The following is a 25732-nucleotide window of genomic DNA, read 5'->3' as shown; positions in this document are numbered from 1 at the left end:
AAGGAATGTGATACTCGCAAGCCATTCCAAGGATGATAACTTCACTTGATTTTGACCATTTGGTAGAGACCAAAAATGTACATTCTGGAAGCCGCGAATGTCCGAAGCAAAGTTGCTGATATTCTGTCACGAGATCCAAGTAGCTGTAGCTTATAAAGACACCGGGACCATTATTATATTCATGTTATACACAAGCGGAAATTTAAAAGTCACAAAACTAAAAGAATGTTCCTTCATGAATAACGTTTTATTCATGTAAGTGTTCTTTACTTAGTTGGCTGAAAACAGATTTGCTAAACGTGGCTCTGCCGGTGTTGGTATACCCTTGGTTTCCTCTGATCTTCTGAACTGGATGGCACGAATCGTTGTTGCGGATCTACAGTTTGATGTGCACTCTGACCCATGTTTCAACTTGGCAGTTTTCACGTCAACAAACTTTACCGGAGCTGTTCGAAGCGATGACAGCCGAACGAGAAGTGAACCCCAGAAGTTTGCGATTTTAGCCTTGCACACTTCCAATCACAGGTTAATTTCTTTGAACAATTATTTCAGTATCTTATATAGCTTTAACAAATTCAACGACGCCCTACAATAAAACACGTAAATCGTTCAATTCTTAATTTTATATTGGTGACACACTTATTCATCTTCATCGTATCCTGTTAAGCATTTATTTTTCCAACCGATAGTTTTTGTTGAGATATGTGACACAGTTCGGAGAAAATAACACCCTGTATGTCACGCTACGACGCATTTTCATATCTCAGACTGACGAATGCTTGATGCTTAAGCTGTATCTTCACTGACAAAACCCGTGCGTGTTTCAGAAGACGTTTACACATATTAGTGCATAAGCGATTGTCATTCGCTACCATCTGACTGCCTTATCCAAAATTCTTGAAAAAGTATTGTAGAGTAGCTTCACACCTTTGTAAAAATAAAGCTTTAACAAAATGTCAGTTTGGTTTCCAGAAGGGTTTTTCAACGGAAAATGCTATATATATTTTCACTAATGAAATATTAAATGTTCTGAGTAACCGGAAGTAACCCATTGGGATTTTTTGTGATCTATCAAAGGCTTTTGATTGTGTAAATCATGGAATACTTCTAGATACGCTCAAGTACTGTGGTATGAATTGGACAGTGCTCAAATGGTTTAAATCATACCTAACTGGAAGAGTACAGAAAGTTGAAATAAACAGTTCACATAATATGCTAAAAACTGGTGATTTCTCAAACTGGGGAACAATCAAGAATGGGGTGCCGCAAGGTTCGGTCTTGGGTCCTTTGCTGTTCTTAATATATATTAATGACTTGCCATTCTATATTCGCGAAGATGCATAGCTGGTACTTTTTGCCGATGATACAAGTATAGCTATTACACCCGGCAGACAAGAATTAACTGGCGAAATTGTAAACGATGTTTTTCAGAAAATCATTAAGTGGTTCTCCGCAAATGGGCTCTCATTAAACTTTGACAAAACACAGTAGATACAGTTCCACACAGTAAATGGAATGACCCCATTAATAAATATAGACTTCGATCAGAAATCGGTGGCTAAGGTAGAATATTCAAAATTTCTAGGTGTATGCATTGATGAGGGGTTGAACTGGAAAAAACACACTGAGGATCTGCTGAAACGTTTGAGTTCAGCTACTTATGCTATTAGGGTCATTGCAAATTTTGGCGATATACATCTGAGTAAATTAGCTTACCATGCCTATTTTCATTTTCTGCTTTCGTATGGCATCATATTCTGGGGTAACTCATCATTGAGTAAAAGAGTGTTCATTGCACAAAAGCGTGTAATCAGAATAATTGCTGGAGCTCATCCAAGATCATCCTGCAGACACTTATTTAAAGAGCTAGAAATCTTCACTGTAGCCTCAAAAAATATATATTCACTTATGAAATTTGTTATTAACAATCCGAACGAATTCAGTATCAATAGCAGTGTACCTGGCTACAGCACTAGGGGAAAGGATGATCTTTACTAATCCAGGTTAAATCTAACTTTGGTTCAGAAGGGGGTAAATTATGCTGCCACAAAAGTCTTCGGTCACTTACCTAATAGCATCAAAAGTCTGACAGATAGTCATATAGCATTTAAAAGGAAATTAAAAGAATTTCTTAATGGTAACTCCTTCTACTCATTGGATGAATTTTTGGATACAGTAAGTGGGTAATTTCCCAACCTCCACAAAAAAAAAAAAAAAAAAAATGAGTGTCATGTAATATCTTGTCTAATGTAATATCTTGTATAGACACTTTTTACTAACCTGACACGTTCCACATCATTACGAAGTGTCGTATTCATGATCTCTGGAACTAGTACTAATCTAATCTAATCTAATATCAACGTCACACAAAGTCCGTGCTTCTACAGTACATGTGTATATTTACATAGTGTTTAAAACTTTTTGCAGCAAAGTTCCAATGCTGGTAAATCACATAGTGACGAAAAACATTTTGTTAAAGACAAAATGTTAGCTGACGCTTTTGTATCCCGCCTGGGAGGTGGGGCGTGGGTAGCAACAGGAGAAGGAAAAGGAGGTACTAATGTCTCGGTACTGCCGATACAGTTAAAGCACCTTTACTAGTGGATAAACATATGCAAACATATTACATAACTTTGTACGTAGGTGCGATGCTGAAGCGAAGTATCCTGGCTGGCTGCACCTGATCAAATGGGCTGAAGCAGTCGCGGAGCTCGTAGACCTCGACAGCACCGGCTAGAGGGCACTGTCGTCTGTGTCTCTCGTAGTGCCAACTTAGCAGAGCGCACTTACGTTGTGGCATCGTAGCTGTCGATACCACAGACGTCTCCCGGCCTTTATTTAATATTGGTTATGCGCCTGAGAGGTGTCAGGGATAGTTACTCCGCAGTATGAGTGTGCAATGTGTGTTGCCTATAATGCAGTCATCTGCTATCCGTGTAAGGGGGTAGACCGAACTTCTAAAGCCGCGCGGGATTAGCCGAGCGGTCAGATGCGCTGCAGTCATGGACTGTGCTGCTGGTTCCGGCGGAGGTTCGAGTCCTTCCTCGGGCATGGGTGTGTGTGTTTGTCCTTAGGGTAATTTAAGTTAAGTAGTGTGTACGCTTAGGGACTGATGACCTTAGCAGTTAAGTCCCATAAGATTTCACACACATTTGAACATTTTTCGAACTTCTAAAATATCTTTCTCCGTGGAGATACTCATTCTTACGGTTTTCTTGTTGGAAATCCATAAATTTTCAGCTGTACGTAGTATGCAGAAATCTCGTCGCCTCAGACCTGGCGAATTCAGTACAGTTCGCCAGGGAAGCGTCAACTTACGGGCGAAAGCAACTTCCGCGTGATGCATCGCACTCAAATAACATAGCGCGATGAAACTTCGATCATATATAGAAAGAACTGCTACAGTTTATAATGGAATGTAACGCAAAGAAATACTCAGTGAGACGAATAGAAATGACACTTTTCTTCAAAGACAACAATTGCACTCAGGTCACCGCTATTTATGATGGTCCTCTGGACATTACGAGTAGAGATGGGCAAACTCGTTCATCCTTGGGAACTAGTTCACTGCTGATCGTTCTTTTTTGGGAACCGTTCATTTTCACTCGTTCACCGTTCATTTGTGCTTGGTATATGGTTCTCATGAAAAACTGAAAACCAGTATAGTAGGTGACTGAAGGATGGAGGGCACCAAGAGGGGGCACTTGCCTCCCCATGGAGTATAGAGTTTTTATTCATTACAGTATTCTTACACACTTTTAGAAGCAATTTCTGTGATTCTGCAGAACCTCTCGTTTAGCCAACTGTGGCGTTGTGTGGCTGATCGCAGGGGAATAATATAGGGTGGCGCACGGAAAACCGGCCCCGATTACAGGCTGCTCGCCAATTACGGACGATGTGTTGCCCGTTACGAACAGATACAACAAACAGACAAACATGTAATAATTAGGTAGTGAAGAAATAACAAGCTAATGCAAGCAATAATTGCGAAACAATCGATGACGATGTGTAGAGAGCTGGAGAAGAGAACATGAAAATCTCACGCGACGCGCATGGGCTATATAGCTCATGTAGTCTTGTAAACCTGTTGGTGGCTGTTTCCCAACTTAATAGACCACAAGTGTCTTGTATAAAATTCTTCGTTTCGACTTCCACTACATAGCTATGCTACGTTGTAAACAATAATCGTTTACACCCTATATATACTTCACGTTGTCTCTGAGTTCGTAGGCGAAGTAGAGACTTTATGGAAGCATAAAATATAATGTGGCTTTCTCATCATACTTGCGTCACACGCTTAGTAAAAATTAGTTTTTTATGTTGCATTATTAAAGTTAATGCAGCAATAATAATAATAATTATGTTCGCAGTAATAAAGGTTTTGGTCTGAAAGCTCCTTCTGAACAGATGTTTTTGAGATAATAAGTAAATACGTTTTTACGGAAATCTATGTCTTTTCAGATGGAGAGGCACCGTTTTTCCTACTGAGCCAAAATGACTCACAACCAACTTTTTTTTTTTTTCAAAGAAAGCAAACTAGTAGGTAATGCAAATTGAAAACAACCGAACTTAAAAATAATTAGAGCCTTCCTAAATGTCGTGTTTTGTATATGAAAGATACAAGAAAATCGTTTTATATGAATTTTCTTACAGTAAAAATTAAGCAAATTATTGAAAGTTAGTTGCTAAATCAAGTCGATGAAACCAAAAAATATATGAATAACAAAAAAAAACTTGCCTTGTTATAAGTACGTCTTCTGCTGTTCATCGATATAATGAAGTGAGCTGATATGCCCTTTTGTTACCTGAAAAGACGTACTTATTAGATACAACGTAATTTTTACGTAATTTACGTAACTATAAAATACTTTTTGATTACCGGTCGTGGACGCTGAATACCCAGAACCAAGTGCAAGAACAGTTTGGAACACATGTGAAATGGGCGAGCGCAGTGAACGAAACGAACAACTGGATACTGAACTAACTAGGAGCAGTCGGCAGTGGAACTGAGACAGGTGGTCATGTGAAGAACGACGAATGCGGCCGAAGGAGACCGAGACTGAGACGAGCACGCGACCGAGGCTGGAACGAGAACTGCCGAAGTGACCGCCGCGACCGAAGTGAACTACTGAACTATGAACCGATCGTTCCTCGTTCCCGGGAACTATAAGTAGACCGCCGCGACCGAAGTGAACTATGAACCGATCGTTCCTTGGAATTCGTTCCTCGGTCCTTTCGTTCACCTTGGTGAACCGTTCCTTTGCACCCGTTCGTTCGCGAACTACCCATCTCTAATTACGAGAGGCGGAACACGGTTCTTAACACTGTGTGTGATCATCACGGGCGGCAGTGGATCCTGGGCAACGTGCTCTCACGATGGTCGCAAGGTTGGTAACGAGTTGCTCCGGGAGTGCGTTCCCCTTCTCCTCCACTGCGGTTGACAGCTGCTGGATGGTCATCGGTGCATATGGATGTGCTGCTGTACGCCTCCCCAATGAATCCCACACGTGCGCAGTGGTATGTAAGGCGGGGAAACGGGCAGGGCAGTCCATTCGCCGAATATCATCTCATTCCAAGAGCTCCCCCACCTCCGCGGTTCCATGCTGTCGCGCATTGTCATCTAAAAAAAAAAAAAAAATTGAAGTCAGGGTGAAATGAATGCCGGACAAGACGCACACGGGAAAGGAGTATTGTCACAAAATCGCTGACCGGTGAGTGTACTGTTTTCAGAGATTTCGAGGTCAGTACATTCGTACAACATGTCGTGTTATCCCCACCGCGCTGTTGACTTTCTTTGCAGTTTATATGGTATTATATTTTAATTAACTGTATATTGCTTATTGTTGCGAACACAACAGATAAAATGCGATTCTCACTATTAATTTCTGCAGCTGAAAATATTTTAAGTTTGTGCACCTTGATCTATTACGTGAGGATTCACACAACACTAAAAGATTTCCTGCTGCGCACGTATGATCTTTAATTTTCCAACTATTTTTATGTAACTATGATCTGTCTTTCAAATTCTGAAGGTGACAGGGGTAAAATACAGGGAGCGAAAGCCTATTTACAATTTGTACAAAAAGCAGATGGCAGTTATAAGAGTCAAGGGGTATGAAAGGGAAGCAGTGGTTTGGAAGGGAGTGAGACAGGATTGTAGCCTATCCCCGATGTTATTCAATCTGTATATTGAGCAAGCAGTAAAGGAACCAAAAGAAAAATTTGGAGTAGGAATTAAAATCCATGGAGAAGAAATAAAAAGTTTGATGTTCGACGATGACATTGTAATTCTGTCAGAGACAGCAAAGGACCTGGTAAAGCAGTTGCACGGAGTGGACAGTGTCTTGAAAGGAGGGTATAAGATGAACATCAACAAAAGCAAAACGAGGATAATGGAATGTAGTCGAATTAAGTCGGGTGATGCTGAGGGAATTAGATTAGGAAATGAGATACATGAAGTAGTAAAGGAGTTTTGCTATTTGGGGAGGAAAATAACTGATGATGGTCGAAGTAGAGAGGATATAAAATGTAGACTGGCAATGGCAAGGAAGGCGTTTATGAAGAAGAAAAATTTGTTATCATCGAGTATAGATGTAAATGTCAGGAAGTCGTTTCTGAAAGTATTTGTAAGGAGTGTAGCCATTTATGGAAGTGAAACATGGACGACAAATAGTTTAGACAAGAAGAGAATAGAAGCTTTCGAAATGTGGTGCTACAGAAGAATGTTGAAGATTAGATGGGTAGATCACATAACTAATGAGGAGGTATTGAATAGAATTGGGAAGAAGAGGAGGTTGTGGCACAACTTGACTACAAGAAGGGATTGGTTGGTAGGACATGTTCTGAGGCATCAAGGGATCACCAAGTTAGCATTGGAGGGCAGCGTGGAGGGTAAAAATCGTAGAGGGAGACCAAGAGATGAATACACTAAGCAGATTCAGAAGGATGTAGGCTGCAGTAGGTACTGGGAGATGAAGAAGCTTGCACAGGATAGAGTAGCATGGAGAGCTGCATCAAACCAGTCTCCGGACTGAAGACCACAACAACAACAACAACAACAACATGATCTGGCTTGTTAGAAATGGAATACGGTATCATTACCGTATCTAATGATGAAATTAAACGTGTCCTTCGCTACTTTCATATCTGAAATGCACTGAAAATTACTCTTATTACATGCATAGATGTTACAGTATGCTATGTTCGCTAAACGTAAATGCTGCAGTGGATTTTTTAATACAAGAACACTATTGATTGCCACGACTAACACAAGAGCATGAAACTAAAAATGAAATTTGGTTTTTGTATTATTAGTCAGAACCGGTTTCATCACACCAGTTTTTGATATCACACAAGTAAAATTTTATTGCTCTGATTTACTTAAATTATTTACGTCACTGATATTGTAATAGCAGTTGCTCATGTCCACCTGAAAATGACATAATAAAATCCACCATTCACCTCTGAGGTCTCCGGGAAGCTGAAAGAAATAATCTTAATGTACCGTTACCTGCCCGCTTAATTGCGGGAAAACTGCTTTCATTCAGTTTAATTTGAATTTGCCGCGGCAGCGGCTCCCGCGATCGCTGCACAGCTCTGCGTCATGAAAAATTCTAAATATGCTGAAGACGGCTAAAAATGTGGAATGAAATACTGGGTAAGCTAGCAATAAATTATTACAAGCATTTTTAACAATTTCTATATCCAAAAATCAACATAAATTCAAAGTACACACCTTTTTCATTCATCAGCCTCCAATGGCGTCTTTTTCAAACAAGGAAAAAAAGAAAGCTAACCAAGCATTCAGTCGAGCGTTACAGGCTCTTACAGCTTTAACGGCTACAAGAAGACAGAGAGAGTAATGTTTTAACCTCCACAATTTATAGGCAATTTAATATGCATCTTTGTTACCTTTAATTATCATTGTCTGCTTCGATTTCTATGTTGCGACAACAGACGTTATTTACGAAATATAGATATATAATTATCGCACAAACATAAAGTGAAAAAAGATTTTCTTTTTTGAAAGAGCCTACATAATCGACAACCGTTCATACAGAAATGAAATAATAATAATAATAATACAGATATGTTTCTTTTTTCTTTCATATATTACAACGATTTTGTGAATGTCTTACCAGGGGACTTCACAAATATGATGCGTCCCCCACCATAACACTTCGACCGCCGAAACTATCACGTGCGGCAAAATTCTTGGGTGCGTTACATGCTCCACCTCTCGCCATGTGAGGGTACGTCCAGAATCACTACTCAGACTGAATCTACTCTCATCCGAGAAGACCACTCCGCGCTGGTCAGTCCATATGATGTTGGCACCATTGCAAACAGTGCCGCCGATGACCGTGTGTCACACAACAAAGAGAGCACCCCTACGCTGTCAATGTGCCACTGGGGACCGTGAGTTTCTGTGTTTCGCAGTTCTGTTAAATGTGGCTGAAACTGCGCCCGCTGTATGACTGCTTCCCTCCCCGCCTGTTGCACCATGTAGTCGCCATGTGCTGCTTTAACTGACCGTAGTCGACCACTACCTCTCCTTCGGCCAGCAGTGCCTGTGGTTCGGGATTCTTCCGATGCGGGTGAAACAATGCTGTGAGCAATACAAATCCCCTGGGCTACACTTGTCACACTGTCCTCCTTACATCTGCCGGTCATTCTTCCCCGTGTGAAGTTTCCCAAATTTTTGTCTCTTAGGACACGCTTTAGTGAAGACCTCCGCCACAGTGCACCGTAACTGTTCACTGATTGACACGCACTGTCTTTTCCAGTTCCTTCAGCCGCCTAGTGTTGTGGTGCCAGCCCCGTTCGGCGCTATAGTCACGCTGACGTCAAGCCATGTGATGTAATTTCGGCAGAGTTAATATGTTATGTCAATTTATCTATCTCGTCCTTAAGTTTTTCAGAGCAGTGCATATAGACTCAATCAGTCCAGAAAGTTTCCAGAGTCTATTGATAAAAAAAAGACAAAAGATTTTGGTTTAAACTGTTCAGGTATTCTACACAGTCTCCCCCCTCCCCTCTCCCCACTGTCACATTAGCTTGACTGTTGTTCTTCATTAAAAGCCTTCAGCTTTCATTTGCATTTATACACTTACTCGTTCTCTCGTAGGTTCGCATTGGCAGTGCCAAGTTCCATCACCCGTCATAATGTTTTCCAGAACAGAATTATCGTAGTTTTGCAATTCAGTCAAGTCACGGCAGTGTTCACGGTCACTTTTTGTGGTAGGTTCCTATGGGACCAAACTGCTGAGGTCGTTACGCTTATTTCGCTCGGAAGTCGACGTGTGCGAGACAAACTTTACACGCACTTCCCTCTTCTTCAAAACATTTAGGAGAAACTCTTGAACACTTGATTTAGACATGTTGCCGCATTGCGAATTGTGACACAATAACTTGACGTGTCACGAAGTAATGTGTTGCAACTGCCATCATCCGATTATGAACCCGCAGAAGCTTTAAAGCTATATCAGGGTGGTAACTTGTGTCTGAGTTCTGTTTCTGCTTTCGTCGTTCTCCCTTTTAACAATAATAAAACAGTTTACCTTTACCAGTTCAACGATTTTTGGGCTGACAATGTCAGTTGCTGTCACGTTTTCGCCTTTATGGAATGATGTCACTAAAAACAGAGTCAGGAGAGAAGCTTTATTGTCCAGATAAAATTGAAATTTTGAAATGGAGTCCAATGTGAAATAAGATTCATTTATGTGGTCACAGTATCAGTAGAGGCTGTGCGATTGCTAAAATTACTTCAAATCCGTCTCTGCAACTACTAAAAATACTAAAATTAGCATTTGGTAAATGCTACAAAGATAGTTTTGAAATACCTTTCCCTGTTGTTCTTGTTGTTGTTGTTCTTGTCGTCGTTAGTCCAAGGACTGGTTTGATGCAGCTCGCCACGGTAGTCCAACCTTTGTAAGCTAGGGATGCGAACAACCGATCGGTTAGTTTAGTTCTGAATAACGGGTATTTTTCTCTACTATTTTGGTCTCGGTTGTAACAGGTTTTCCATTTTTTACTGATAACGGAGTAAAAAAACCGAAATATCAGCAGTGCTAAAATTTTTAGTTTTTAAGTACTTCTTTTTTAAAAAGAGGACTGATTTTTATTCGTAAATTTTGTATTGGTTTGGAATATTGGGTTTTTGTAGAACATGGGAAAAACGGTCAGTGCTGTTCTAATGACAATGCCGACAGAAAACTGTAACACATGGCAAGTGAATTGATACACCATTGCTGAGACAATAATGTCCCTGCCGCCGTATGTTGTGGCTTCAGGCACGCGTTTACGCACAGTGTACAGGGCTTGCCCGCCCCCTCTCGCCACCTGGTCTACACAATAGTTTCTCAGTCTCGTTGTCGAACATCCTTGGTATTGCAGAATGGCACCTGCCTTACACTGAAAATATTTTTACGAAATGACGTACGGTGAAGTACAATGCTTTAAAGGTTAGATTTGTCTACCGTTTCTCTAAAGTAATACGAGGGAATGAAATTACGGTAAGAGCAATAAATTAAAAACTTAACAATTCATAGTCTACGGTAAATGTAGAAAGTAGGTGATTTGTTGCCGGCGGCTACATAATGCCTTTATCTGCATGTAGCCTTTGAAACGGAAAATTAACACGAAAAACAGTCCTCCAGCCTCAGTTTTCACCCTTTAGCACTGACTATTCGTAATGCCCCAATAGTGACATGATTCCCAATTACAACATGATTCTTGAGCATTCAAAAAAGTACAATCAATAGGAGAATACGGTTAATTTTTTTCTTAGTATTCAACCACTTACCATTTATCGAGAAAAGCAGCGAACGGTGGACGGGCTAAGTTTTCTTTAATTTACCTATTAAATGGAATACTTTGATTCTATGTATCTTGAATATGAGACAATTTTTTCTATCTTTGTTCCATTTATATTTTTACTACAGGAAATAACAGGAATGAAAAAACTAAAAATCAGTTATTTCAGAAACCGCTTATTTTGAGCGGTTTTAACAGTCAGGTTAAACTGGCATCGAAAGAAACCAACATAACCGAAAACTGGTTGTTTCAGTGATAACCGGCGTCGCTGGTGCAAGCCGCTTCATCACGGCATAGTTTTTGCAATCTACGTCCACTTATACCTGTTTGCTGTTTTTGTGCCTTGATCTACGATTTATATCACTTCCCTCCAACACAAACTTGATGATCCCTTGATTTCTCAGAACGTGTCCTACCAACCGGTACCTTCTTTGAGTCAGAGTGTGCTATAATTTTTTCCCCCAATACGATTCAATATCTCTTCATTAGTTACTTGGCCCACCCAGCAAATCGTCACGATTTTTTTATAGCAACATTTAAAACGCTTTTAATCTCTTCTTGTCTGAATCACTTATCGCCCATGTTTGACTTCCGTCAGGGCTACATTCCAGGCAAATGCCTTCAGAATATATTTCATAATACTAAAACTTGTATTAGATGTTAACAACGTCTCTTTCAGAAACGCGTTCCTTGCTATACCCAGTTTGCAATTTATATTTCCCACTACTTTAGCCATTAGTTATTGTGGTGCCAAAATAACAAAACTCATCTAGAACTTTTAGTGTGTCATTTCCTGATCCGAATCGCTCGTCACCTTCTGTTTTGGTTCAACTACGTTACATTTTCCTTCTTTCACTTTTGCTGCTGTTTATTTTATAATTTCCTGTCCGTTACATTCAACTGCTCCTTAAACTCCTTTCCCGTCTCTCAGAACTGCAGTGTTATCGGCAAACCTCAGAGAGAACTTTAATTACCTCTCCAAATTTCTCCTTGGTTTCCCTTACTGCTTACTTTAATTTGTGTGATGGGTCTGCGACCTCTAGGTATCGCGACCTGCCTGATTTCCCGTTGCGGGTTGTCTCCCTTACGGAAGCCGGCTTCACCGCGCCTCTAGAGCCCCGCTCCCCCCCCCCCCCCCCCCTATCGTATGTTATGGGTACATTTCATCTGGCTCCTCCGTCGAGACCACTCCGGCTAGGGTGACCCTGCCATTAGCTAGGCTAACGCTGGCACAGCTCTCGACTTCATCGAAGCACGCAAACCCTCCCGCCCTTCGAAATGGCGGTGTCACCTGGGAGGGCCAATAGAATATAATTATTCTAGTTTCAAAGAAGGCAGGCCCTGACCGTCGTTAATACTACCGAACCACCGTGCCTTCCGCAATGAAGCAGTGCGTCTACTTAAGAATTGTGATACGTATGTATCGTGCAACCTGTTCTGTAAACACACGTCGGCAAATTTATGTGATTCGAGCGAGAAGTGTGTGCTGTCTGTGGCGGAAATGGCAGCTCGCGGCTGTCCCGGGTCTGCGCAGAGTCAACACTCTACAGCCACCTGCCTGTCAGAGGGCGACAATGCGTCCACACCTGCTGTGTGAGGAGGAATTCCAGAGTCAGCATTGTCCTCCCCCACCTTTTGTTCGCCCTCCCCAAGGCTGGCCCTGAGTGGGCAGGTTCTCCACTTGGCGACGTGCCTCGCTGAGGGGGAAAAACACTTCAACAAACTGAGCCTCTGTCACGAGGAAGAAACCGCGATAGGAAGAAATTCATTTGGATCACTGTAGTGTTCATTTTTCTTTGGACATACATAAAGAAACAATCAAAATAGGTATCAGGATTCACACATCGGACATGAGAGTATTAGCCTCTCAACTCTCGAACTTAAGATTCCAGTTAGATTTAGTGTTGCAAAATTTCTATAAGCTTCTGTATCGGACTTTTAGACAGGTGTGTTACTATCTTTGAAGGCAAAATGGACAACATTCAAAATGATTCAAATAGCTCTGAGCACTATGGGACTTAACTGCTGTGGTCATCAGTCCCCTAGAACTTAGAACTACTTAAACCTAACTAACCTAAGGACATCACACACATCCATGCCCGAGGCAGGATTCGAACCTGCGACCGTAGCGGTCGCGCGGTTCCGGATTGTAGCGCCTAGAACCACTCGGCCACTCCGGCCGGCAAAATGGACAACACTACCGTAGATAGTCTCCACAAGTAGGAAAGTAGTTTCCAGTATGTATCGAGGAAACAGTTATTGTTATTAATGTATAGTACCTCTATTAAGGGCGGATATTTTCTTCAGAAGCTGCAGTTGCCTATGAGAAAACAATCGATAAAAACCCAGGTAAAATTTATTGTAGAAAAATGTGAAGTTACGCCACGCATAAATTTAATAAAAATAGTAACCTATACGTGGAAGTAAAACTGTGCAGAGGAAGGAATTAAAGTTAAGGGGGACAAAATTAAAAACTTTGGAATTTACAGATGACATTGTAATTTTCTGTCAGCTGTCTCATAGGAATAGGGCAACCTGTTGAACTGAACTAATAGTGTCTTACAAATGGATTACAAGTTGAACACAAAAAATAAAACAAGGATTAAGGGATGTGATAGAATTACTCATAGAATCCTGGGATAATTGGGTTAGGAAATGACACTGAAAGTGGTAGATAAGGCTTGATATTAGGGCAGCAAAATATTTACCGATAGTAGAAGTAGAGAGAATATAAAATGCAGACTGGCAATAGGAAGAAAAACATAGCTGGAAAGATAATGATCTAATGTAAATTTAAGTGTTTTGAAGTCTTTTCAGAAGGTATTTGCGTGGTGTGTAGCCTAGTACAGAAATGAAAAGTAGAGGAGAAACGGCTGAGACAAAAACTGAACGGAAACTTTCGAAATCTTATAGTGCAGAAAAACGCTGGTGGTTAGGTAGGTCGGATAACTCATGAAGAGGTTCTGAAAACATATTTATGGGTCCACCTGAGTAAAGGAAGAGACCATTTGCTAGGCCACATTCTTCGGTTGTGAAGTGCGTGTGACGCCAAGTGAGAGAGGGTCAATTCACACTGTAGAGGGAGACCTAGAATTCTGACTGCTTTACAAATGAGTTAATGTGTTAAATATTTGCCTTTAAGTATGTAAACGAGAAAAGGTTCAGCAAAGATTCGAAATTATGATTAAAGTTTGTTGGAAGTCGCTAAGTGCTCTCATTACGAAACACAGGTAGAATATAAACTAGGTAATTTCCATTCCAATTTCAGCAAAAGCTAGTCTTTCACGCATATCAATGATGACGACGTCATATCTACTGAACTACGTGTCGTACGATGATGCAATTTTGTGGAAACTGTCTGCAAACTGTGTTCCGTATAGAATTGGAAAGAAGTATTAAATTAAAACATGATGCCAGATACTGAAGTTCACCTGCGTGAAGCGACAAACATTTCTCATTTCATCATTTTGTGGGGGATGTCAGCAAAAAAAGTTTTGTAAAGGTTTGAAATTGCGTATAAACTTGGTTGAAGGTAGCTAAGTACTCTCATTCCCAAATACTACATGAATGAGGTCCGTGTATTTTCGCGCCATCAGTTGCGCTGCTTCAAGACAAACACACAGTTTCTAACTGTAATGCTTGTGTTGTTGTGTTTAAGTTTTAACGTTAAGTTTATACATCTTACCGAGCAGATTTACAGAATTTCAAATTGTTATTTCGGTCAATAATCACGCGAAATACTGAAAATGGAATTTTTGTTGTCCCTCAGCTGCAGTTGGTACCGGGTTCCTGGATGGCGTTTTAATACTGCAGATAGCAATAGAAATTTATTTAGATCAACACTGACAGGTCAAAACATTACGACCACTGCCCATTGTGACGTTGGACGCTGCTTGGTGGTGTTGCGGGCAAAAAAAAGTATATAATCGGAGCAGACACGGACAAGGATCACCCTAGCGGCGATATGGGCTGCAAGTGGGGAAATCTACAGAGATAAGCGACTTTGAAATGGCTGGTTCAAATGGCTCTGAGCACTATGGTACTTAACTTCTGCGGTCATTAGTCCCCTAGAACTAAGAACTACTTAAACCTAACTAACCTAAGGACATTACACACATACATGCCCGAGGCAGCATTCGAACCTGCAACCGTAGCGATTGCGCGGTTCCAGACTGAAGCGCCTAGAAGGAGTTACAGTGAACTGACGTTGATGTCAGAAGACCAAATTCACCTGATGTAAATCCTATGGAACCCGTCACCACGTACGCAGATCAGCGGCCCCTTACTTATGCGAATTACATGACTGGTGCGTAGACAACTAATGCCACGTACCTCCACAAACCTACTACCAAATTTTCAGATCCCTGATACGCAGAATCGTTGATTATTTCGTTCCAAAGACGGACAAACAAGCTATTAAGCAGGTGGTCATAATGTTTTTACTCACCAGTGTATATTCATGATTTTCATTATGGCTGACGATTTGGAGCTGACATCTTTAACTTGACGCAGGAAGTTTTACTTTTCTTCTGCCATGATGCCTGCGAACTACCTGATAAAACAGACGTTACAGATATATTCTGCTCAGTAGTGACCCGTTGAAACAACATAGAAATACGCAGGACCCTACTTTCCTTTCTGACGACGCTACCCTTTTAAGAAAAACTACACATTTTGGGCAAAACATCTGACTATGATTATTATCGGTAGTATCAGCAGTTCTAGAGGGTGGGATTGGCAAATCGAGAGTCGCAGTTACAGTCCACTTCAATAGGTATTACATACGAGTTTTTAACGGATTTGTTTTGAAGTGGCCATCCTCCTAATATTCAGCGCGTGCAGGTAAAGCAGAAGAACACTCGATCTCCACTCTTTAGAACCTCTTTCTGCGGTATACTGGTATAAACCTATCGTGAACCATGCTACCCGCCGTTAATTTCCGTTGCAAGTATACTTGCTTCGAAGATGGAGCGTGTGCCTGAGACCCGTTAGCCGAACAACGATTACATGTTGCATGCGCAGCGCACAGCATTAGCGGGTACGCCTGCGCACGACGTGCGCTCTTTCGCAAGCTGCTAGTGTTTCGTCCGGCTGCTACGCGTTGGCCAAGTGGAACGCAACGACTCTTTCCGGGTGGGCGCTTTGCTGTAGTCACTCGCTGGCAGCTACCGGTTGTCGCAGTACGCACAGCTATGCCCCATCCGGATGTTCGTTTTCCCGTCCCTCCCTCTATCTGGCGGCTCACTGCCTACCGGAATAATCGACGAGACTTCAGGCGCGGAAGTCATACATTTCGCTAAGATACACTGCCCCGTCTCAGTAACGTGACCACCTGTCACAAGCATGAATAATTCCTTTTGCAACGTGGACGTGCGGCAAGAGTGTCACAGAGGTTCCACAAGGTACCGACAGAGATGTGGAGCGACGCCGGCGTCATTGGCGCGGCCAGCTGCATCAGGTTTCTCAGTTGAGGATCCACGGCACGAACAGCCCTATTGAGATGTTCCCACGGATTAATTCCGGAGATTTTGGTGACCAATGGGAGTACAGTAACTTCATCCTGGTACTCTACGAACCACGCATGTGTAATGTGACTATCTGACATGTTGCGTTGTTCTGCTGGTAGATGCCATCGTGCTGGGGAAAAGCACACTGCATGGTCCCCAAGGATAGATGCATACTTGGGTTGATCCATTGCGCCTTACTGAAAGAAGTGGCCCGTATGCAGCAACGTTCGCTGAACGGTCGTTGAGGAGTCACTGTTGCTAGCCCCCCCTGGTTCATCTGGTCGGTCAAGTTGCACGTCTATTCGATCGTACACATTTACGCAGCCGTCGTTCACCCCTGTGATCTACGTCCAGTTCCGCACCACAGTTGCCCGACTTCAGCTTTGTATAGCGCCATTTTGCCATGCACGCCATACTTGAACAGTAGCGACACGTGAACAGTTTACAAACTTAACCTTCGTTGATCCATTATGGACCGTGGGACGACGGCTGGCATGACCTTCCTGATGCAATAATTTACCAACAGCCGTATGTATTGTAGAAATTTATTTTATTTTATGAACTTCTATGTGCTACCAGTGTCGGCATTACATTGATGCCATCTTCAGGCCCCACTCGTCATAGTCGTAAAATCGCTACACACAGAAGGAGCCATATAACTGGATCCGTGAATCAAATCGTCCTGCAACTGTGACTCTGTGTCGCCTGGCCATCAAGAGCTGTTGCAGGACGATTTGATTCACGGATCCAGTTATATGGCTCCTTCCGTGTGTAGCGATTTTACGACTATGACGAGTGGGGCCTGAAAATGGCATCAATGTAATGCCGAAACTGGAAGCACATAGAAGTTCATAAAATAAAATAAATTTCTACAATACTTACGGCTGTTGGCAAATTATTGCATCAAGAGGTTTACAAACTTAGCCGTTTCCGAAATGCTTCCACTCTTGCACCAAAAGCCAATGATCATGCCCTTTCGGACATCAGATAAATCGCTCCGTTTCAGCATTACGACGACGACCGCACTGTTCTCAGCGTCCCCCTCCCCCCTTCCCGACACGGTTTATATACCTTCCACTGCTAGTGCTGCCATATGCCGTTTGTGAGTGGGTATTGCACGTTGGCGTCAATCATAAGCGGTGGTCACTCTAAAGTGACTGGACCGTGTACCTATAAGGTACTATATTGTAACGTTATTGATAGACACGCTTATAGATAGTGTTGCAGGCGGTTAAAACAATGGAGAGCTTCTTGGGTGTCCTTGTTAAACGTTTACATATCAAGGGTTCGATATCTGTGCAGGTCAATAAGCCCTTTAACGGCTAGCAGTCCGATCGATAAATTTATCGGAAAACTCCGAATACAGCGAGTTTTTTAGTCGTAATACGCGAGAGAGATTTCTGACCGTTAATGAAACCTGCAACTATCATTTCATTCGTGAGACAGTGAAAATTGTGGAATAGGGTTTTGTGCAATATCATCAAAGAAGCGAAGACGGCGTTACCGGATGGAAAGTTCACAGTTACTGATTTTACGAATCCCGAGAAAGCAGCCGTGATAAATTACTGAAACAAAACGGGTCCCTCCTTCAGTTCATCACTGCATCCTTTGAAACATGAGATAACTGAAATGCGACCAAGACTGACACACAAGGAAGTTGCGTTTTTACCAGACAACACATCTGCTGATACATGTGCGATAATGAATATCTGAATATTGTGCTATGGATTTTTTTCTCCTCCATTCTTCTGATAAAATCCCCAGCTTAACATCTGATGTGATGGGAAGAAAATTTTCATTAAAGGAGGACGTAATCGCTTCAACAACAGATTTGCACTAAACCTAGTTGTCCAATGAGATGGGAAAAAAAGAATGATTTCTCGCTGGATCAGTTTTGTAGACACCAATGGAGACATGGCTGAGAAATCATTTTGTGAGAAATAAATTAATTTTTTTACAAGTCTTAACAAACTGCCTTCGTATCTGACCTACAGTTTTCCAGTCCTAGACTGAATTAGTCACAGCCTTTTGCCAGTAGTATAATGAGCATTCAACATTCGTATATGGCTACAGATATTAAAACTTACAGATATTAATGATGAGTGTAAAAGATGCTGAAAGTGCGGTTTTCTGTTACTGGCTGTGATCTCCTCAAAATGATCTTTCTTTTCAACGTAATAGTTTATACAGGGTGGTCAGACAAAGCCTGAAAAACTTGTAAGGGTGTTATAGGATGGATTGTGCTGAAAAATAATTGTTAGGAAAAAATTCGATACATTGCGCCGTTTCCGAGTTCATTGGCACTGCAGTTAGCCAATCATGCCATTGCGTGCACAAATTCAAGCGGCCCGCCAGAGAAGGCGTCGCCGAAAGTGTTCTTCATTTGGTTTCCTAAAACCGAACAAGAGTGATACTAATCTGAACAGGGGATAGGAGTAAGGATCGAACGCAACTGTTGCGCTGTCATCTACACAATGAGAACTGACAGTAATTCTGTGTGGCGGGCCACTTGAAATTGCACGCGACCCCCTGATTGACTAAATCAATAACAGTTAACTCGGAAACGAAATAACGTATCGAATATTTTTCTTAATAATTATTTCTAAGCAAACCTATCCTCTAACAGCATTTCATGCTTTCCAGACTCTTTGTGACCACCTTTTATATCTGTAACTCGGTGGTCCAGTAGTTGAGTGGCAGACTACAGATCTATAGGTTTTGGGTGTGATCCCCGAGTGGTCTTGCATTTTATCTGTCACTTTGGTTTCTTTCACCTTCGGTAATGACGGTTAATATGAAAATCGACGAGTTGCACCATGGTTTGGAATCTACGTGTAACTGGTTGCGTAAGTCTTATAAAAGGTCAGAGGAAGCCAACTGCATACCACATCCAAAAGGATCACTCCGCAGCGTTCAAGCATACTTTATTATTGACGACTGCTCTACCTTGCAAAAATAAGTCGTCGCGCGCGCAGATTGAAGTTGCAGCTAACCAAAGAAAGCACTCGCCGGCCAGCACCGCCATTGGCAGGCCGCTCGAACGTGAGAGCGCGATCCCCCAGTTGGCAAAATTCAATGCTAAATAACTTGGAAACGCCACAACGTGTCGAACTTTTTCTTAACATTTGTGCCTCAGTGCAACATACCCTGCAACATCCCTAAAAGACGTTGAGACATTGACTGACCACGCTATATACATAAAGGCGAGAGGGTCAACGGTCTGTTCTGTGGGGATGTACACCAGTCTCGGACTCTTACGGGAATCAGCGAAATGCCGAGAGTAGTGTGATAATGGGCAAGGGGCACTGCTTAGTAGTGTAAAAGTCAGTTGAGAATTTGTGTCAGATGGGAGACATGGTAGGATAGTCAGACGTGCTGCACTGACCACTGTGTCCAGATGGCGCAGTGGTCAGAGCATCTGCCTAGTAAGAAGGAGACACGGGTTCGAATACCGCTCAATCACAAATTGACAGCTTTCTTCATTATTTTCAGTCGATGCCTGCTCACAGCCAATGTCTGTAATTCCGTTATGCCTTAATCTAAAAATGGTTATCCATCGTGGCAGGTAAATTATAATGTTTTCTTTCGGAGCCTATTCAAGACACTGTTGAGTTCCGGCATTTATCGAGGTAAAAGGCATTACGACCAATTAAACAATTAGTCGCCCATATTCCTACAGCTGCCATGATAAACAAAATACCATAAAACTGATCCAGAGGCCTTTCTACTTCAGCCGTAATACTCGTACATGGAATTGCCAGCAGCGGTGCAGTGTGTACAGCGGTGTGTTACGCTGTAAAAATCATGTAAACAGTTGATAAAGTATGCAAAGTTTCTGTATCGTTACGAATATTGTGCCAATGCTTATACTAACATCGGAAGAAAATCTTTCGGAGAACAGCTTTCTTTTTTTTATTCTTGTCCATTTATTAGAAGACGATAAAGGGAAGGAAGGTTAGAGCTTAAAACTGTATTGACATCGTGGTCATTAGTGGCAAAATGAACAAGAACGGAGGAAAGAAGAGACCTATTAAATCAGGGTGGCCGGAAGGCGACAGGAAACGAAGCCATTTCTTTAACTACTCCTCTATCTCACTCCAAACACAATTACACAATTTGTTTCAAATGTAAGCTTATGAAAGTAACTGGAAGAGTGTTCTCCCCCTCTTCTTATTTGCAAGCTTACTGATAGGTGTGCTGCTTCAAGAAGTTTTACACCGCACTATTTATTCAAACAATAATCAGAACAACCAAAATGGGAAGGAAAGAACACAGTTACCTTACTAAGAGTAAAAAAGCAAGGGCTGCAGGTGATAGGACGTAAGCAAAACGTCGTTTAGGGGAGATATCTACTGTTCCAAGTAAGAAAGTAAACTTAAATCGAAAGCCTTGGAATATTAACGGACAATATTTTTTCTGACGTTATTCCGTAACTGAAATCAATATTTATATATGTGTCAACTTTGTATGAGTTTTTAACTCAGTTATTTAAACTGCGTGTAACTGTTAAATAAGACTATTTAGCATCTCAATGTGGTAATTTCTAAGTTGAATGTTACACATTACCTGAACAACCTAGATAGCTCAGTAAACGTTTGCACTACTTATGAAACTATATCGATGTTAGTAACTTCGCGTTTGAGCAGAAAGTCGATATGTTGAAGATCTTCACCGTATTCATCACCAGGAGCTGTTTGACTGCTGAGGATGGGTTGTTCCTCGAACTGTCCTATATTGTAAGTCAAATTTCACTACTTGCCGGCAGGAGTGGCCGAGCGGTTCTAGACGCTACAGTCTGGAACCGCGCGTCCCCTACGGTCGCAGGTTCGAATCCTGCCTCGGGCATGGATGTGTGTGATGTTCTTAGGTTAGTTAGGTTTAAGTAGTTCTAAGTTCTAGGGGACTGATGACCTCAGAAGTTAAGTCCCATAGTGCTCAGAGCCATTTGAACCATTTTTTTTGTCGCTACTTGCGAGAGGGGGGTGGGGGGCCGTGATATACTTATTTTACGCGCTCTTCTTGAATACACACGGCGCAGTGGCTGACGTGGGACAGCTAAAATCGATAGAACTGCAAGGTACTCGAACGACACTGATAGATTTCCGTTACTGCAAACGTAGCCTGAATTCATTAGACAGTACTGAGTTTAGCTTGCCATCGTTTTTCATACGTTCGCCTCTGTAGCTATGTAGTCATCGTGTCTGGATGCTACGCGGAGGACCTTTACATTCCCGACACTGCCAACGGGTTTCTCTTGCTGGTAGAACTAGAACGGGAATGCAATCACCCTCTTAAGGAGCTATTTCAATGAGTAGTAGTCGCTCCAAGGTCTAAAATGTTGACAAAGCCCGAGACAGCGGTGTACTGGCCCCACGCCCCTTACTACCGCTTGCAAATGACGCCGGTGACAGAGGTTGACGCGACGATCGGTCGGTTCCTACTGCCCGTCTGGGACGGAACACGGTTTGTTTTCTGTTTTTACGTAGGAAAGTAGGCATCACACCTGAAACAAAACTCAACAAAGTGAATACAAAATACTTCTGTGCATTTCATTTATAAACGCTTCGTTGTCTGCTGGTTTAAGATTGGTAGCGACTCAAAACGAGTGAATATCGGTGAAGCGTCGTACATCGTATTGACTCGCCGGCCCTGTAACTCCCATCGACCATAGCGCCGAATCTGTATTAATATCCCAAAGCGCGGGAGTTGGTGACAATCTTGAAGAGATAATTTTCGAACAATTGTGACGCCGCTTGAACACGGAATTTTATGCAAAGAAGCGTCTGCGAAAAAAGATAAAGTGTGTAACATACTAAATCTGATTTCAATCAACTCGTCCCGTGTAGAGACGTTCCACAATTGTGTGAAACAATCCTTTATTCTCGGATAATGCATGTTGCCAATTTCTTTTACGTATTATCGGTAGATGGACGGTCTTCTGCTTCCCGTTACACTGATACTGCAAAAATCAGAAAAGTTCTTGTTCAATAAAGACTAAAGATTTATGCAGTCTTGCTGTCTGTCGAGATGCGGGGGGCTATCTCGAGTGAAGTGTACGCAGACGGTTGCGGTGACTGCCTTTGAAGCACTCTGCGTCTAGAGACGGCGCTTCTACGAATGCGGGATGTAATCTGGGGAAACGGCGTAATGCGGCTGCCGGCGCTGGCGGACATTTGCATGATTGCAGCTCTTAGGGAGGGCCTGACGACCGTAGCCACTGCTCCACCTCCAGCTCCTCCTAGACCGCCGAGCAGCGCTCCGGGAGGGACGTCCGTTGCGACTAAATTTAGTCACATCATTTCCGATCTGTAGTCACGAGTAAACATGTCCAATTATCTCAATAGCGCTCACATATGATTAGAACTGTACATTACGCAAACTAAAAAAAGAAGTTTCGAGCAACTATTTGAGTTTGTGCTTCGTATCTAATAACCTCATAGTCGACGTGACACACACCGTGGGTGAATTAGTAAAACTGAAGGAAACTAGAAGAAATTCTACACTAACATTTCGTTGGCAGAAACTGAACCTTGCATTTTGCTAAATGCCACACGGTTTTGGCAGCCATATCCTGAGAGGGGAACGTAAATGTTCTGTCAGGTTTATCTGAATTGATTTTAGACCATCTTTCGCAATCTAGTGACCGATCACATAGACGCACATCACTACAAACAGTTCCTATTTTTTTAATATACGTTTGTGAGTTCTTTGCAGACGTGTCAATTACAATTCAAAGAAAAGAATGCAGCTGGAGCTAATTATACTTCTAACCATTAAAATTGCTACACCAAGAAGAAATGCAGATGACGAACAGGTATTCATTGGACAAATATATTATACTAGGACTGACACGTGATAACATTTTCACGCAATTTGGGTGCATACATCCTGAGAAATCAGTACCCAGAACAACCACCTCTGACCGTAATAACGGCCTTGATACGCCTGGGCATTGAGTCAAACAGAGCTTGGATGGCGTGTACAGGTACAGCTGCCCATGCAGCTTCGACACGATACCACAGTTCATCAAGGGTAGTGACTGGCGTATTGTGACGAGCCAGTTGCTCGGCCAACATTGACCAGACGCTTTCAGTTGGTGAGAGATCTGGAGAATGTGCTGGCCAGGGCAGCAGTCGAACATTTTCTGTATCCAGAAAGGCCCGTACAGGACCTGTAACATGCGGTCGTGCATTATCATGCTGAAATGTAGGGTTTCGCAGGGATCGAATGAAGGGTAGAGCCACGGGTCGTAACACATCTGAAATGTAACGTCCACTGTTCAAAGTACCGTCAACGCGAACAAGAGGTGACCGAGACGTGTAACCAATGGCACCCCATACCATACGCCAGTATGGTGATGACGAATACACGCTTCCAATGTGCGTTCACCACGATGTCGCCAAACACGGATGCGACCATCATCATGCTGTAAAAAGAACCTGGATTCATCCGAAAAAATGACGGTTTGCCATTCGTGCAACCAGGTTCTTCGTTGAGTACACCATCGCAGGCGCTCCTGTCTGTGATGCAGCGTCAAGGGAAACCGCAGCCATGGTCTCCGAGCTGATAGTCCATGCTGCTGCAAACGTGTTTTCTCATAAGAGCCCGGACCTACTTAACTGGAAAATAACACTGCTCTGCAATAGGCCCAGCTGCCTTAAACAGTGCAGATTTTGGACCGCAACAAAAAAAAACAGAGCAACGACTTACCGTAACGGAAACCAAAATGTTTCGGTGGACACCTGACATGGCACTTCATACAACGATCAAATGGCAGCTATGCTCAGAAGATGAGGAAGGCCGTCTGCAGTGGCACGGGCACACATTTCGAGCATATCGAGAAACAGTAGCAAAACGCTGGTTGATTGTAAATTAGCTTTACCAAGACAGAGGAATCGTTGCCTAGCTACCCTCGCACAGACCTGAAGAAAGTGGGGCTCCCCCCTGAGCAGGCACAAAGGTGCGCCATGTGGAAACAGAGAGCGAAAAGACGTGTCTCCATTACAATACAGTGCATTATTATTATTATTATTATTATTATTATTATTATTATTATTATTATTATTTTTAGTAGTAGTAGTAGTAGTAGTAGTAGTAGTACTTAAAGTTTGTAAACGACCTAAGATTTTTTAACAATATAAGACAATTTCCTACAACGACGTGAGTTTTTTTTAATGGAATGTATTATCACCAGTATTTGGTATTCGTCATCGCTCTGATGGCGGGTAATGCGTCCACTCACGACACAGAGTACGCTGGCCTGGCTGCAGTAGGAGCGTGGCGCGCCGTGAGAGGTTACCCACTCCACTGACTGCAGTCCAAATACTGGAGGTGTGCTGACGGCAGCTGTTTGCATTGTGTTGCAGGAGCACCGTTCCTGGGCGCTGCCGCGTGCGGAGGGCTGCCCATGCAGCTTCTTGCTCTCCAGGTAAGGCAGCAACTGGCACAGCTCTCAAATACCGGAACAACTGTCCCGCCTCACACCGAAAACAATGCACTTATACGGTTCTTTAGAAATTTGTTGCGCAAAAGTAACTTTAAATGTGAAAAGGGTAGATAACTTACTGAAATGTTTGATACAGCACTGAATACTGGCCATTGAAATTGCTACACCACGAAGATGACGTGCTACAGACGCGAAATTTAACCGACAGGAAGAAGATACTGTGTTATGCAAATGATTAGGTTTTCAGAGCATTCACACAATGTTGGCGCCTGTGGCGACACCTACAACGTGCTGACATGAGGAAAGTTTCCAACCGATTTCTCATACACAAACAGAAGTTGGCCGGCGTTACCTGGTGAAACTTTGTTGCGACGCCTCTTGTATGGAGAAGAAATGCGTACCATCACGTTTCCGACTTTGATAAAGGTCGGATTGTAGCCTATCGCAATTACGGTTTATCGTACCGCGACATTGCTGCTCGCGTTCGTCGAGATCCAATGACTGTTAGAAGAATATGGAATCGGTGGGTTCAGGAGGGTAATACGGAACCCCGTGCTGGATCCCAAAGGCCTTGTATCACTAGCAGTCGAGATGACAGGCATCTTATCCGCATGGCTGTAACGGATCGTGTAGCCACGTCTCGATCCCTGAGTCAACAGATGGGGACGTTTGCAAGACAACAACCATCTGCACGAACAGTTCGACGACGTTTGCAACAGCATCGACTATCTGCTTGGAGAGCATGGCTGCGGTTACCCGTGACGCTGCATCACAGACAGGAGCGCCTGCGATGGTGTACTCAATGACGAACCTGGGTGCACGAATGGCAAAACTTCATTTTTTCGGATGAATCCAGGTTCTGTTTACAGCATCATGATGGTCGCATCCGTGTTTGGCGACATCGCGGTGAACGCACATTGGAAGAGTGTATTCGTCATCGCCAGTATGGCGAGATGGTATGGGG

The 25732-nt window shown here is 42.6% G+C and overlaps 1 protein-coding gene across 1 annotated transcript in view; it reads left to right on the top strand.

Moving 5' to 3' along the window:
* Positions 1–25732, top strand: part of LOC126456113 (uncharacterized) — a 605540-nt gene that overhangs the window by 81308 nt on the left and 498500 nt on the right. The window contains exon 2 of the mRNA XM_050091867.1: positions 24689–24750. The gene's annotated coding sequence lies outside the window, so the exon portion shown is untranslated. The remainder of the gene's footprint in view (positions 1–24688; positions 24751–25732) is intronic.

The sequence above is a fragment of the Schistocerca serialis genome, chromosome 2 (assembly GCF_023864345.2).
Source record: "Schistocerca serialis cubense isolate TAMUIC-IGC-003099 chromosome 2, iqSchSeri2.2, whole genome shotgun sequence".
Lineage (NCBI taxonomy): Eukaryota > Metazoa > Arthropoda > Insecta > Orthoptera > Acrididae > Schistocerca > Schistocerca serialis.
The sequence above is the reverse complement of the archived record's forward strand: the minus strand, read 5'-3'. Positions and strand labels throughout refer to the sequence as shown.